At 43.3% G+C, this 13,293-nt stretch overlaps 1 protein-coding gene across 3 annotated transcripts in view; it reads right to left on the reverse strand.

Moving 5' to 3' along the window:
- The window catches only part of TTC39B (tetratricopeptide repeat domain 39B), a 214,380-nt gene that overhangs the window by 152,196 nt on the left and 48,891 nt on the right, over nt 1-13,293 (reverse strand). Inside the window, exon 1 of one of the 3 annotated variants that reach the window (XM_063914073.1) lies at nt 2,855-3,061. The exons of the other annotated variants lie outside the window; for them this stretch is intronic. The gene's annotated coding sequence lies outside the window, so the exon portion shown is untranslated. Of the gene's footprint in view, nt 1-2,854; nt 3,062-13,293 lie in introns of those variants that run through there. 3 annotated transcript variants of the gene reach the window in all.

Below are 13,293 nucleotides of genomic sequence, written 5' to 3' on the forward strand. Positions count from 1 at the left end.
TTGCCAAGAAGAATGGGCAGCTTTACCATCTGAGAAAATAAAGAGCCTCATCCACAACTACCACAAAAGACTTCAAGCTGTCATTGATGTTAAAGGGGGCAATACACGGTATTAAGAACTGGGGTATGTAAACTTTTGATCAGGGTCATTTGGTTAGTTTCTGTTGTCATTATGATTTAAAAAGGGTAAACACAGTTGTTTGACAATAAATGGCTTCACCCAACCACTAACCATGAGTGAAAGAAAAGTTTGTGAGTTATCATTCATATTCTCTGACCAATGGCCAGAAAATCACAAATTCTGCTAGGGTTATGTAAACTTATGAGCACAAATGTATGTATGTATGTATGTATGTATGTATGTATGTATGTATGTATGTATGTATATACATACATACATACTTAAATTATATGTTGGGGGGGGGGGGGAATCACTTCACACAACAGAACTTCCTCAGAGCAGTTCAAAACAATTATTTAAGTTAATAGTGGGTTTGAAATTTGCACTTAGATTCCTTTTGGGGGACATACAGCAAGTAACATGAACACTCCTGCCTAGATATTCACTCTTTGAACACACTGACAGGGGCATAGCTAGAACACTATGGTCCCCACAGTAATATTTTGAAGGGGCCCCCACCCCAATGCTTCTAGAGAGACACCCCTCCCCTCTGGGGTTGTTCATTTTATACCCAATACTGTTGTCCTAGTTTATTGTATGCCCCCACATTAGTGTCTTAGTTCACATTACACAACACAATACCCCAGTATATATATATATAAAAGTATATATATATATATATATATATATATATATATATATATATATAATGTCGTATTGTACTGCCTCAAATTTACAAAAGTCTAAATTTTAGTGCTGAATATACACATTATGCCACACAGTTCCCCCAGTCCACATTATGCCACAATTATATTCACCCCAGCTCATAGTATACCACATTACAGGGCCCCCAGTTCATATTAGGCCACATTAGTATTCTCTAGTTCATATTATGCCATTTTATAGTGCCCCCAGTTCTTTAAACTCTTTAATAGTGCCTCTTTTCATAATTGTATAACAATACAGTGCCTGTACATTATAACATCCACTACACCCCCCCCCCTTACCATTATAACCCCCACTACACATACCACTTACTGAAAGTGTGTCACCCCATTAGTCAGCCTTAATATCTCCCACTATTGCTACTGACCTCTTATCCTACCTCACGTCATTTGCCTTCAAGTGCTCCATCCCTACTGGCAACTTTCCAAGTTTACATGGAAGCCTCACGTCTGCATGGTACCCATGGCTGGGAACATTGCAATTTCAAGTCAGTGTAATGACATGGGAGGAGGGGACAAACCAGCTCCTACCATATGGGGGTACTTCCTAATGCAGGAAATTCAACTTTGAGTAAAGCTCTTTTTCAATTCTGAACACTATCCCTTTCTGTGATAATGAAGCTCACAAAGGCTGTAATAAAGGGGAACTTACTTTCAGACAGTGTCTGATAGATCAGCTCAGCTGTGCCTGTGAGTGAGAGATGGAACATGCAAGTGTGGAGCTTTACTAAGAGGAAGGGACCGAGCCTGCCACATGAGCACTTACAGGTTCTCCTTTTCAGGCCAGGCTACAGGTCCAGGCCTCCTAAACCTCTGGGTCCCAGAGCAACAGTACCCCATGTACCAATGATAGCTACACTCATGCGCACAAACATTAGTATGAGAGAGAGTACAAATTGTGTTTTGTAATTATGGGATCACAAAGAAGGAGCGGATAGTGACATAACACCAATTAAGGCGACATAGGAAAGAAAAAGAGAGCATACCTCCCAAACATCCCATTTTTGGTGAAACAGTTCTGATATTAGAGGACTGTTCCACTGCCAACTACTGTGTTTTGCTTTCATTATCACTACAGTTTTAATTTCGGGGTCAAACGCATCGATTGCAGCAGTATCGTTGATTACTTCATGTCAATGTGTCATCCATAAGTACTTAGTATGTGTATTTATTCCTCTTGTACTGTAACTATCACTTACATCTTATTCATGCAGGCAGCACATTCGATATTTGGAAGAGTACCTGCTTAACCTGTCCAATTTTAGGTCAATAGCATTATAAAATAAAAAAGAAATATTCCTTTCATTTAAAGCTTGTTAAAGGTTAATTTAAAAAAAGAAAGAAAAAAAAAACCCACACCACACAAACCAAAAAAAAAAAAAAAAAAAAAACAGCACACTTCTCCTTTAAGGACTTTACCTTTAATACTTTAAAAATAAGATTTTATGAAACAACTCGCAAACTGGGCAAAGGTTTACTGGGTGGAACATTTTACCCCTTTTCACCCAGTTAGGAGTCAAATTTAAAAAAATTAAATTTCAAAAAAATTCCTTCTAAGTGGGTGGCTGCAAATAACGGTCACAGTTTCCAGGTCACCCAGCAGGTGCACAGGGAGAGTTCACCAACTGTCATGTTTTACAGAGCATAACAGTGATGCATTGTAAATGGCAGACTGGCATTTTGCCAAATAACTCCGAAACGAAGCAACCAATTACAACGGCAATATTTTTCAGCAAATCTACAGACCAATACCTTTAATTTGGTATATGCTCAGACAACGGCATCATAGAAATATGTCACTCATAAAAGTCGTCCTTCTGCTATTAATATCATTTCCAAGACGGACAAGAAAAAAAAAGAAAAAAAAGTTTTCACTGCTGCGGGGCTCAAACTATGTAGGTATGCTCTCTGGGAAGCAGGAGTGTGAATTTTAATCCAATTTATGGGTATTCATATAAACTATCAAACAACAGACAGCCTGTCAGACTCAGCCCTTACAAGTAACTCACCTGAGGCTATAGCAGGGAATGTATGTTTGCTCACGCAACTTTAGCTTCATAACAATTTCATGCTTTAGGCTGTCACTACAGAATGAAAACACCTCCACAGTTATAGACAGGCCTGAGTTTATACATGGGACTGGGATAGGCAGTGGTGCAGAGAAGAAAGGGTATGAAGCCCTGAGGGCTGCCTAGAAGCTGGTGTAACCATCCTCTCTCGCTCTCTCTCTGCGACTACGGCATAAGTTTACAGTATTAACTAGTTGACTACAGTTGCTATATGAGTATTGTGGGACATAATGCAACACAGAACACCGTTAACATACTGGAGCAAATATTTGAAATCTGGGCCCAATTACAGTTCTTAAAATGGAACGACAATTATACAATCTACAGCAAAACAAAACAAAAATACTTAATAAAAAAAAAATACAAAAACAATATGGCCAAACTCGCAGAACTTTACCGTGATCCATGAAATTGGGTGTTTTGTTTTTTTAAAGACGATTTAAGCTGGTTAACTGTTAGAAGACACATGTATTTGTTTTATTTCCCTTAGGGTTGCTATTAATAATGGATAGCTTCCCAATTGCCATATCAAACACTTTACATGGGGATAGGTAATGTTACAATCTCTAGGCCCTCAGCTTTCTCTGTCATCAGGTGACCATAGCTGAAGAGCTTCCTTACTAAGGGCCTAATTCAGACCTGATCACAGCAGCAAATTTGTTAGCTAATGGGCAAAACCATGTTGCACTGCAGGGGGGAGGGGCGCAGATATAACATGGCCAGAGAGAGTTAAGGGCCTCATACACTTATACGACATGACGGTCCGTCATGCCATATAAGATTTCCTCCAACCTCCCGGCAGCCTCCCCGTTGGCAGGGTAGTATTAGATATATATCGTATGCAGGTTTTTTGCATACAATGTATCTGTTACTTTCCCATCCATTTACTGCGGGATCAGACATATAACGAGTGCAGCACTCGTGATATGTCGGATCTAGGGGGATCTGATCCGATGCACACAGGAACGCGCATTGGAGCGGATGAAAAGCACACCGAAAATGCCTGATTTCACCCAATATATGCCCGAATTGGGATGAAATCGGGCATTATCGCTCTAGTGTATGGAGCCCTTTAGAATTGGGTGGGGTGCGTTCAAACTGAAATCTAAATTGCAGTGTAAAAATAAAGCAGCCAGTAGTTACCCTGCACAGAAATATAACCCACCCAAAATCGAAATCACATGTTATATCGGCCCCCCCTGCAGTGCACATGGTTTTGCCCATTTGCTAACAAATTTGCTGCTGCGATCAGATCTGAATTAGGTCCTAAAAGTTTGTGATTGAGTTAAGGTAAGCTCTCCTCCAGGGCAATATTCACAGCAGAAAACAAATGTTTCCAGGTGAGAAATATGCTCTTGCTGTGACAGCAAAAAAGAAATTGGGAGACACCTTTTAAATTTCAGTGCAACAACACATTCCCCAACTACTTTCACACATTAATAGGCCTCTGAAATAACCTATGCATTCTTCCCAGACCCTATACTACAGGGTGTCAGCCTGCTGGTCCTTTACCAGGTTGGGATCGGGTGACCGGCGGTCAGGATCCAAGCAGTCAGCATACAGATGCTGGGATCCCGGCTACCAGAATGCTGGCCGGGGAAAGGGGTCGAGCGCAATGAAGCCCCTTGCGGGCTCGCTGCGCTCACCACAGGGTCTGTTCCCACGCAAGTGAGAATAGTCCTGGGTCCCCTGCCGGCATTCTGACGGCCAGGATCCAGTCGTCGGAATCCCGGCCACCGGGATCATAACTACATCCTCCTTTACTCCATTCCTTGCTCATAGTAAAAGAAATCCAAACCTGCAAAATGAATGAAACATTTTTTGCACAGAAAAGGCCAATGCTGGGTATGGACGATGCAGGGATCGTGGCCGAAAGGACAAGATGTTGGTCAGCCGTACACACTGAACTATATAGTGCACAATCATGCACTGTATCGTTCATAGCAGCAGTTAGTGGAATGCTGTCAGCCGCCAGGTTGTCCCATGTGCTGTGCAGCACAGCCGATGGGACAACTCACATGTCAGCAGGCGGGAGTGACAGTACCAGGTACACGCTAAAACGATGATATGTCGAACCGATTTGTGGGATCAGATGACTTTACCGCCTAGTATGTATCCAGCTTAAATGTGTTGCCTCCCCGGGCTTGACGGTATCCGGACTCCAGGTCGACAACAAAAAGGTCGACACACCTTAAGTCGACGCCAATTGGTCGACACACCTTATGTCGACATGGACAAAATGTCGACATGGGAAAGGTCGACATGAGTTTTTCACTATTTTTTTCTTTTTTTGGAACCTTTTCATACTTAACGATCCACGTGGACTACGATTGGAACGGTAATATGTGGCGAGTGAAGCGGAGCGAAGGCACCATGCCCGAAGCATGGCGAGCGAAGCGAGCCATGCGAGGGGACGCGGCGCACTAATTGGGGTTCCCGGTCACTCTACCAAAAAAAAACATAAACTCATGTTGACCTTGTTCCTGTCGACCGTTTGTCCATGTCGACCTAAGGTGTGTCGACCAATTGGCGTCAACCTAAGGTGTGTCGACCTTTTTGTTGTCGACCTGGAGTCCCAGACCCGGCTTGACAGGTAGGCAAATTCTTTGGGTTGTTTGTTATTTATGCTACCAGTACTGATCAAAGGAAGGGGTTTACCTTTCTGTCTGACAGTACTCCTAGTTATCAGAAATCTTCCAAGGTTTTACCATGGCAGACAAATAGTACACCAAAAGAGTTGCATGCGAAACGTTCCTACTAAGTAAGATTGGGAATTTAGCTTCTAAGGTAAAAGGAGTGTGTAGGACAAGAGATAGTTTCCTATGAGCAAGAAGATCATATTGAGTACAATTAACATAATATCCAGGAATCATGGTTATACTATGCATATATTTTTATGGGGTAACCCCCTTTTTGAGACGGGTAGAGACTATCTTTCATAGACTTTTCTTAAAAGATATACGGGCTACCTCGGACGTGTTTGACCCTGGTGGGAAAATGTGCACCTTCTCATTTCTCAAAGAGAAATCTGGCCTTACACCTCAATATACTATATTTACCCTTATTTACAAATTCAACACTTTTAGGGACTAAGCAGTGATAAAAGTGGAGTAGTGAGCCAGTGGAGAAGTTCCAATTGCAACCAATCAGCATTGATGTAACATTTAGAATTTGCATACTTTAAAAATTTACAGAGCAGCTGATTGGTTGCCATGGGCAACTTCTCCACTTTTATCACTGCTTAGTACATGTCCCCCTTTGTCTCTTTTGTTCATTCTACACCGTCCAGAAATACCCCTGATGAGATGGATACACTTTTACAATTCTTAGGTCGTAACACCTATAGATAGATATATTTCAATCTCCCCTTACTATCCCTTTATAAAGATAAGATCTGTTCCTCAGTGATATCCCTATGGTCTCACGATCTCCCTTCTCCCTTTGGTGGATACCGTTGCAATTATTTTTCCAGCATTATGATCGCACAATGAGGATACTACGCTCCTCCTTACTACAGGAGGTACACACCAAGAGACGGTGCATAGAGCCTATATCACTCAAATGCAGCGTAAACATTACATACCCACTGAACATAAGAGTTGTTTAAAATGCTCTATTTATACATTATGTGTGGCACTGTCATGAGATCCGAAAATTTTGGAATAAAGTCTTATATGTTTCATTAATGATATTTATGTTTTAAAATTGAAGTTACTGTAGGCCCAATTCCTTGTCTCTTCGCAAATTTTCAGTCTTGGATACGCCAAGGTTCATCACCGACTCTGATTCTGTTTCTTACAATATTAGTATCAGTGGCGAAAAAAGTCATAATGAGACACTGGATTTCATCAACTTCACCCTCGCTAAATGAAGTAAAATCAATGCTTCTCAAGATTCTCTATTATGACAGGGAATCTACTATTCCCGATATGGAGAAGGGTGTTATTCTTTTTCTATCGCAAATGGGGTCTATATTGATAAACTTTAGGAGTTGACTCACTCCAAAATGTTCAAACTTTATGAAAACACTGATTGGTGGCATTATAAGAGACTAACGGATCTTATCTAGCGCAGACACCGTCTCTGGCCGTTCTCCCTTTCCATTTTTACTGAGATTTTCTAATCACAACGACAGTATTTCAATATTAGAACCTTTCTTGTTGCGGTTTCTATATCCCGTCTATTGAGCAAAAAAAACAATATCCAAGAATGAAAGGAGTTGGACCATACCAATAAAGAGATCCTTCATGATCCTTTTATACTAAGGTGAAGCCCATATAGGGCCTAATTCAGCATGGAACGCACATCTACGATCCATTTCTCTGACATGCGGGGTGCACGCACAGCACAGGGCAAGTCCGCAACACATGCCGGATCCAGCCCCTCAACCGCAAACACATTGCACGACGGCGATGCTTTTGCATGTTTAGGGTAGTTCCCTGCCTACGCAGCCTAGCTGCGACGGCAGACGGGTACCCGCCATGTTTCGGGTCGCATCAGCTACATATGATGTCACAGGGCTTCAGCAAGCAAACGCTGATGCAGAAGCATCCCATGCTGAATAAGGCCCATAGTCTCTTAATGCAAGACATACACTTATTAGAGATCAGATTTAATTTGATGTACTCCATGCAGTGGGTAATAGCATGCTAATACATTTGTGAGAGTGTATAGCCCCATCCAATCTCCCACACATGTTTGATAGCTACACTGGAACCTGTGAGACAGAATACAGGTCCTGAACCCTGCACACTTATCCACATTAGTCAGAGGCATGTCAGACTTTAGACCAAGGCAAAGTAAATTTGAGCTTTACTGAATCATGGCTGGACCCCATTTCTATTAGAGAGGACTGGTGACTGCCACACAGTGGAGGCATCCATTCTATTTTGTGTGCTACACCAATATGCAGCCTGTTTGCTTAGATCAGAGGTTCACACTGAGCCACAATAACATGAATGGAATCTCTGATGTAATTAAATTAAAAATAATTAAGCCTTTCCACTGCAAGTGTAAACATAACATTTGTGCACATATTACTTATTGGAGACATGTGCAAAAGTTTGGATACCCTTCGAGGGGCAAGCACATGTTTTTATAGGTGGGTTATCACACAATGGTTTAAAAATTATTAATTATATATTTTATATTATAATCTATATCGGTGCTCCCCACATGCCATTTTTACGCCTAATTTTCTAACAGTAGACACCATACTCGCTCGGAGGCCCATGGGAAATGCCTGGGAAGAGCTGCACACTATAGCAGCTCCCCTGAATGTGGCCATGCTCTGTTTGGAGCTCCAAGGGCAGCCAGACAAGATGGAGACAAAGCACTACAAGTACTCAGGAGCTGTGAGGAAAAGTCAGTGTAAAAATGCATTTCTGCTAATTAACACAGGGGAAATGGATTAGATTCCTCATTTAAATGTGGGATTGGTGGGTTACTGCTCATTACCAGAGGTTTTACTGTGTGGAGAGAAGACTAAATAACTTAATAGCTAGGTATGTACTCAGAAACCCCTCTGTCTGCAAGATAGCACTTAACAGCATTACCCTTGCCAGTAATGATGTTTTTCATACATATTTTTAGCCATTGTGTTTCCATTCTAGCTTTAGGAAATTGTAATTTCAGAACTTTTCTAGTTTAGAAACATACGTGTTCTTGCATGTACTACAAATGCAAAAGTTCAATTTTTCAGTCACGTAGCGCCTCATGGTTATAGTTATGAGATACATCTTAGATCACTGTAGAACTTCTTTCAAAGTTTAAAATTAGCAACATTTTTCCATCCACATGGACAACGCTTTCTGTGCACCTGGCTCCCACATACTCTATAATATAATAGGTCCAAGCCCATGCTTAGGGTCTGGCACGATCTTTTGCAATTATGGTCAAAATTACATTTTTATCATGTCAAAACACATTGTTCTTAAATATTGTTGTCTTATCTACACTTTCTTTTGATACTGAAGAGTGTGGTGGTAGGGGCAACTCTTCCATTCACAGCATTTGTGTGTAGGCAGTGGTGTATTGTCAACGACTAAACTTTTGCAGCGATATACAGGTTTTGCACGTGTGACCAATTAACAGGCAGACCTACAGACATTTTTTTCTGAAGGAAGCATTTATTCACTTCCTATAGCCTCCCCCTGTTTTACAGCAGTCTGTTCTGTTTGCTGTCAGCTGCTGCAACACAAGCCTAACAAGTCAAGTTACAGGAGGCCTTAAGGTAAAGGAAAGGGGGTTTGAATGGAATACAGCTGTATGTGGTGTGTGAATTCAGCATTATAATGTACCCAAATAATCATATATGTTTGTAATCTGCAGAGGCTGTGTTAAATTTTGTAGATTCAGTAAAGTGAATAGTTTGACCAGAGGAGCCCAATCATTTGCAGACAACTGTAAACAGGGTTCAGTATGGTATGCCGGCGGTCGGGCTCCCGGTGACCAGCATACCGGCGCCGGGAGCCCGACCGCCGGCTTACCGACAGTGTGGCGAGCGCAAATGAGCCCCTTGCGGGCGTGCTACGCGCGCCACCGTATTTTATTCTCCCTCCAGGGGGGTCGTGGACCCCCACGAGGGAGAATAAGTGTCGGTATGCCGGCTTTCGGGATTCCGGCGCCGGGATCCCGTCAGTCGGCATACTGAAGACCACCCCTGTAAACAGTCCTCTTTTCCACTGGCATCAAAAGCCCAGATTTTTTTTGCGTGTTAACGCTCATCAATTTAGGATTTGTGTCATTGGAAATGCAAACTACCCAGGACCCAACTGTGCTGGTTTGCTGCGGAGACCTGGGAATTTGCCGTTGAGTATAAATAATATTTCAGCCCACAAAATTGAAACGATAAAGTGTGTAGGTGACACCTTAAATGCATTTGAAGGAGGATATATGACTACACTTCCTTAGAACAAAGGTTGATTAGACATTCTACATCTGGTAAAAGAACCAGACGTTTGGTGCCATCTTTACATGATGCAGTAGATGGTCTTGTTTGATTAATTCAAAGAAAAGGCTTAATTATTCTTAATGTAATTACATCACAGATTCCATTAAATTTGTCAGTTTAGTAAGTAGTTTCATACGACAACTGTAAGGCAAAAACACATTCGTGTTACTGTGGCTCAGTGATGTCTCTGATCTAAGCAAACAGGCTGCATATTAAAGGTGTAGTACTGGTGACCGGCGGTCTCCTGACCGGCGGTCACCTTACCGACGCCGGGATCCCGGCAGCATACCGACGCCGGGATCCCGGTGGGAAGGGGCGAGTGCAGCAAGCCCCTTGCGGTCGCCACGGGTTCTATTCCCACTCTATGGGTGTCGTGGACACCCACGAGTGGAAATAGTCCCTGTTGGTCGGCATGCCGACCATCGCGATAGTGAGCCGTCGGGCTCACGGAGGAGGTCATGTGACTGTCGGTCAGCTGACCGGCGGTCACATGAATACCACCCCATATTAGTGTAGCACACAAAATAGAATGGATGCGTCCACTGTGTGGCAGTGACCAGTCCCCTGTAATAGAAATGGAACCCCGCAATAATTCAGTAAAGCTCAAATTGGTCGATACACGGAAGGTGAAGTTTGTGAGAGGATTATATGGCAGTACTTCACATGTGAGCTTGTGATAATTAAAGTTTGTCAAATGTTAATGTAACACAACTATGGCTCTAAAAATTAAACTTAAATTTGCTGACATTATAGAGGGAACTTACATCTACCAATGTGAGATGCTGGAGTATAGTGCATCCAGAAATTATTCACAGCACTTCAGTTTTTCCACATTTTGTTATGTTACAGCCTTATTCCAAAATGGAATAAATTCATTTTTAGACCTCAAAATTCTACACACAATACCCCATAATGACAATGTGAAAAAAGTTTGAGATTTTTGTAAGATTCTTATTTTTAATAAATGTAGAAATCACATGTACACAAGTATTCACAGCTTTTGCTCAATACTTTGTTGATGCACCTTTGGTAGCAATTACAGCCTCAAGTCTTTTTAAATAAAAATTTACTTACCGATAATTCTATTTCTCATAGTCCGTAGTGGATGCTGGGGACTCCGAAAGGACCATGGGGAATAGCGTCTCCGCAGGAGACTGGGCACAAAAGTAAAAGCTCTAAGACTACCTGGTGTGCACTGGCTCCTCCCCCTATGACCCTCCTCCAAGCCTCAGTTAGGATACTGTGCCCGGACGAGCGTACACAATAAGGAAGGATTTTGAATCCCGGGTAAGACTCATACCAGCCACACCAATCACACCGTACAACTTGTGATCTGAACCCAGTTAACAGCATGATAACAGAGGAGCCTCTGAAAAGATGGCTCACAACAATAATAACCCGATTTTTTGTAACAATAACTATGTACAAGTATTGCAGACAATCCGCACTTGGGATGGGCGCCCAGCATCCACTACGGACTATGAGAAATAGAATTATCGGTAAGTAAATTCTTATTTTCTCTGACGTCCTAGTGGATGCTGGGAACTCCGAAAGGACCATGGGGATTATACCAAAGCTCCCAAACGGGCGGGAGAGTGCGGATGACTCTGCAGCACCGAATGAGAGAACTCCAGGTCCTCCTCAGCCAGGGTATCAAATTTGTAGAATTTAGCAAACGTGTTTGCCCCTGACCAAGTAGCTGCTCGGCAAAGTTGTAAAGCCGAGACCCCTCGGGCAGCCGCCCAAGATGAGCCCACTTTCCGTGTGGAATGGGCTTTTACAGATTTTGGCTGTGGCAGGCCTGCCACAGAATGTGCAAGCTGAATTGTACTACAAATCCAACGAGCAATAGTCTGCTTAGAAGCAGGAGCACCCAGCTTGTTGGGTGCATACAGGATAAACAGCGAGTCAGATTTTCTGACTCCAGCCGTCCTGGAAACATATATTTTCAGGGCCCTGACTACGTCCAGCAACTTGGAATCCTCCAAGTCCCTAGTAGCCGCAGGCACCACAATAGGCTGGTTTAAGTGAAATGCTGAAACCACCTTAGGGAGAAATTGAGGACGAGTCCTCAATTCTGCCCTGTCCGTATAAAAAATTAGGTAAGGGCTTTTATAGGATAAAGCCGCCAATTCTGAGACACGCCTGGCTGAGGCCAGGGCTAACAGCATTACCACTTTCCATGTGAGATATTTTAAGTCCACAGTGGTGAGTGGTTCAAACCAATGTGATTTTAGGAACCCCAAAACTACATTGAGATCCCAAGGTGCCACTGGAGGCACAAAAGGAGGCTGTATATGCAGTACCCCCTTGACAAACGTCTGAACTTCAGGAACTGAAGCTAGTTCTTTTTGGAAGAATATTGACAGGGCCGAAATTTGAACCTTAATGGACCCTAATTTTAGGCCCATAGACAGTCCTGTTTGCAGGAAATGCAGGAAACGACCCAGTTGAAATTCCTCTGTAGGGGCCTTCCTGGCCTCACACCACGCAACATATTTACGCCAAATACGGTGATAATGTTGCACAGTTACATCCTTCCTGGCTTTGATCAGGGTAGGGATGACTTCATCCGGAATGCCTTTTTCCTTCAGGATCCGGCGTTCAACCGCCATGCCGTCAAACGCAGCCGCGGTAAGTCTTGGAACACACATGGTCCCTGCTGGAGCAGGTCCTTTCTTAGAGGTAGAGGCCACGGGTCTTCCGTGAGCATCTCTTGAAGTTCCGGGTACCAAGTCCTTCTTGGCCAATCCGGAGCCACGAGTATAGTCCTTACTCCTCTCCTTCTTATGATTCTCAGTACCTTGGGTATGAGAGGCAGAGGAGGGAACACATACACTGACTGGTACACCCACGGTGTTACCAGAGCGTCCACAGCTATTGCCTGAGGGTCCTTGACCTGGCGCAATATCTGTCCAGTTTTTTGTTGAGGCGGGACGCCATCATGTCCACCTTTGGTTTTTCCCAACGGTTCACAATCATGTGGAAGACTTCTGGGTGAAGTCCCCACTCCCCCGGGTGGAGATCGTGTCTGCTGAGGAAGTCTGCTTCCCAGTTGTCCACTCCCGGAATGAACACTGCTGACAGTGCTATCACATGATTTTCCGCCCAGCGAAGAATCCTTGCAACTTCCGTCATTGCCCTCCTGCTTCTTGTGCCGCCCTGTCTGTTTACGTGGGCAACTGCCGTGATGTTGTCCGACTGGATCAGCACCGGCTGACCATGAAGCAGAGGCCTTGCCTGACTTAGGGCATTGTAAATGGCCCTTAGTTCCAGGATATTTATGTGAAGTGACGTTTCCATGCTTGACCACAAGCCCTGGAAATTTCTTCCCCGTGTGACTGCTCCCCAGCCTCTCAGGCTGGCATCCGTGGTCACCAGGACCCAGTCCTGAATGCCGAATCTGCGGCCCTCTAGAAGATGAGCA

Source organism: Pseudophryne corroboree, chromosome 1 (genome assembly GCF_028390025.1).
Source record: "Pseudophryne corroboree isolate aPseCor3 chromosome 1, aPseCor3.hap2, whole genome shotgun sequence".
NCBI lineage: Eukaryota > Metazoa > Chordata > Amphibia > Anura > Myobatrachidae > Pseudophryne > Pseudophryne corroboree.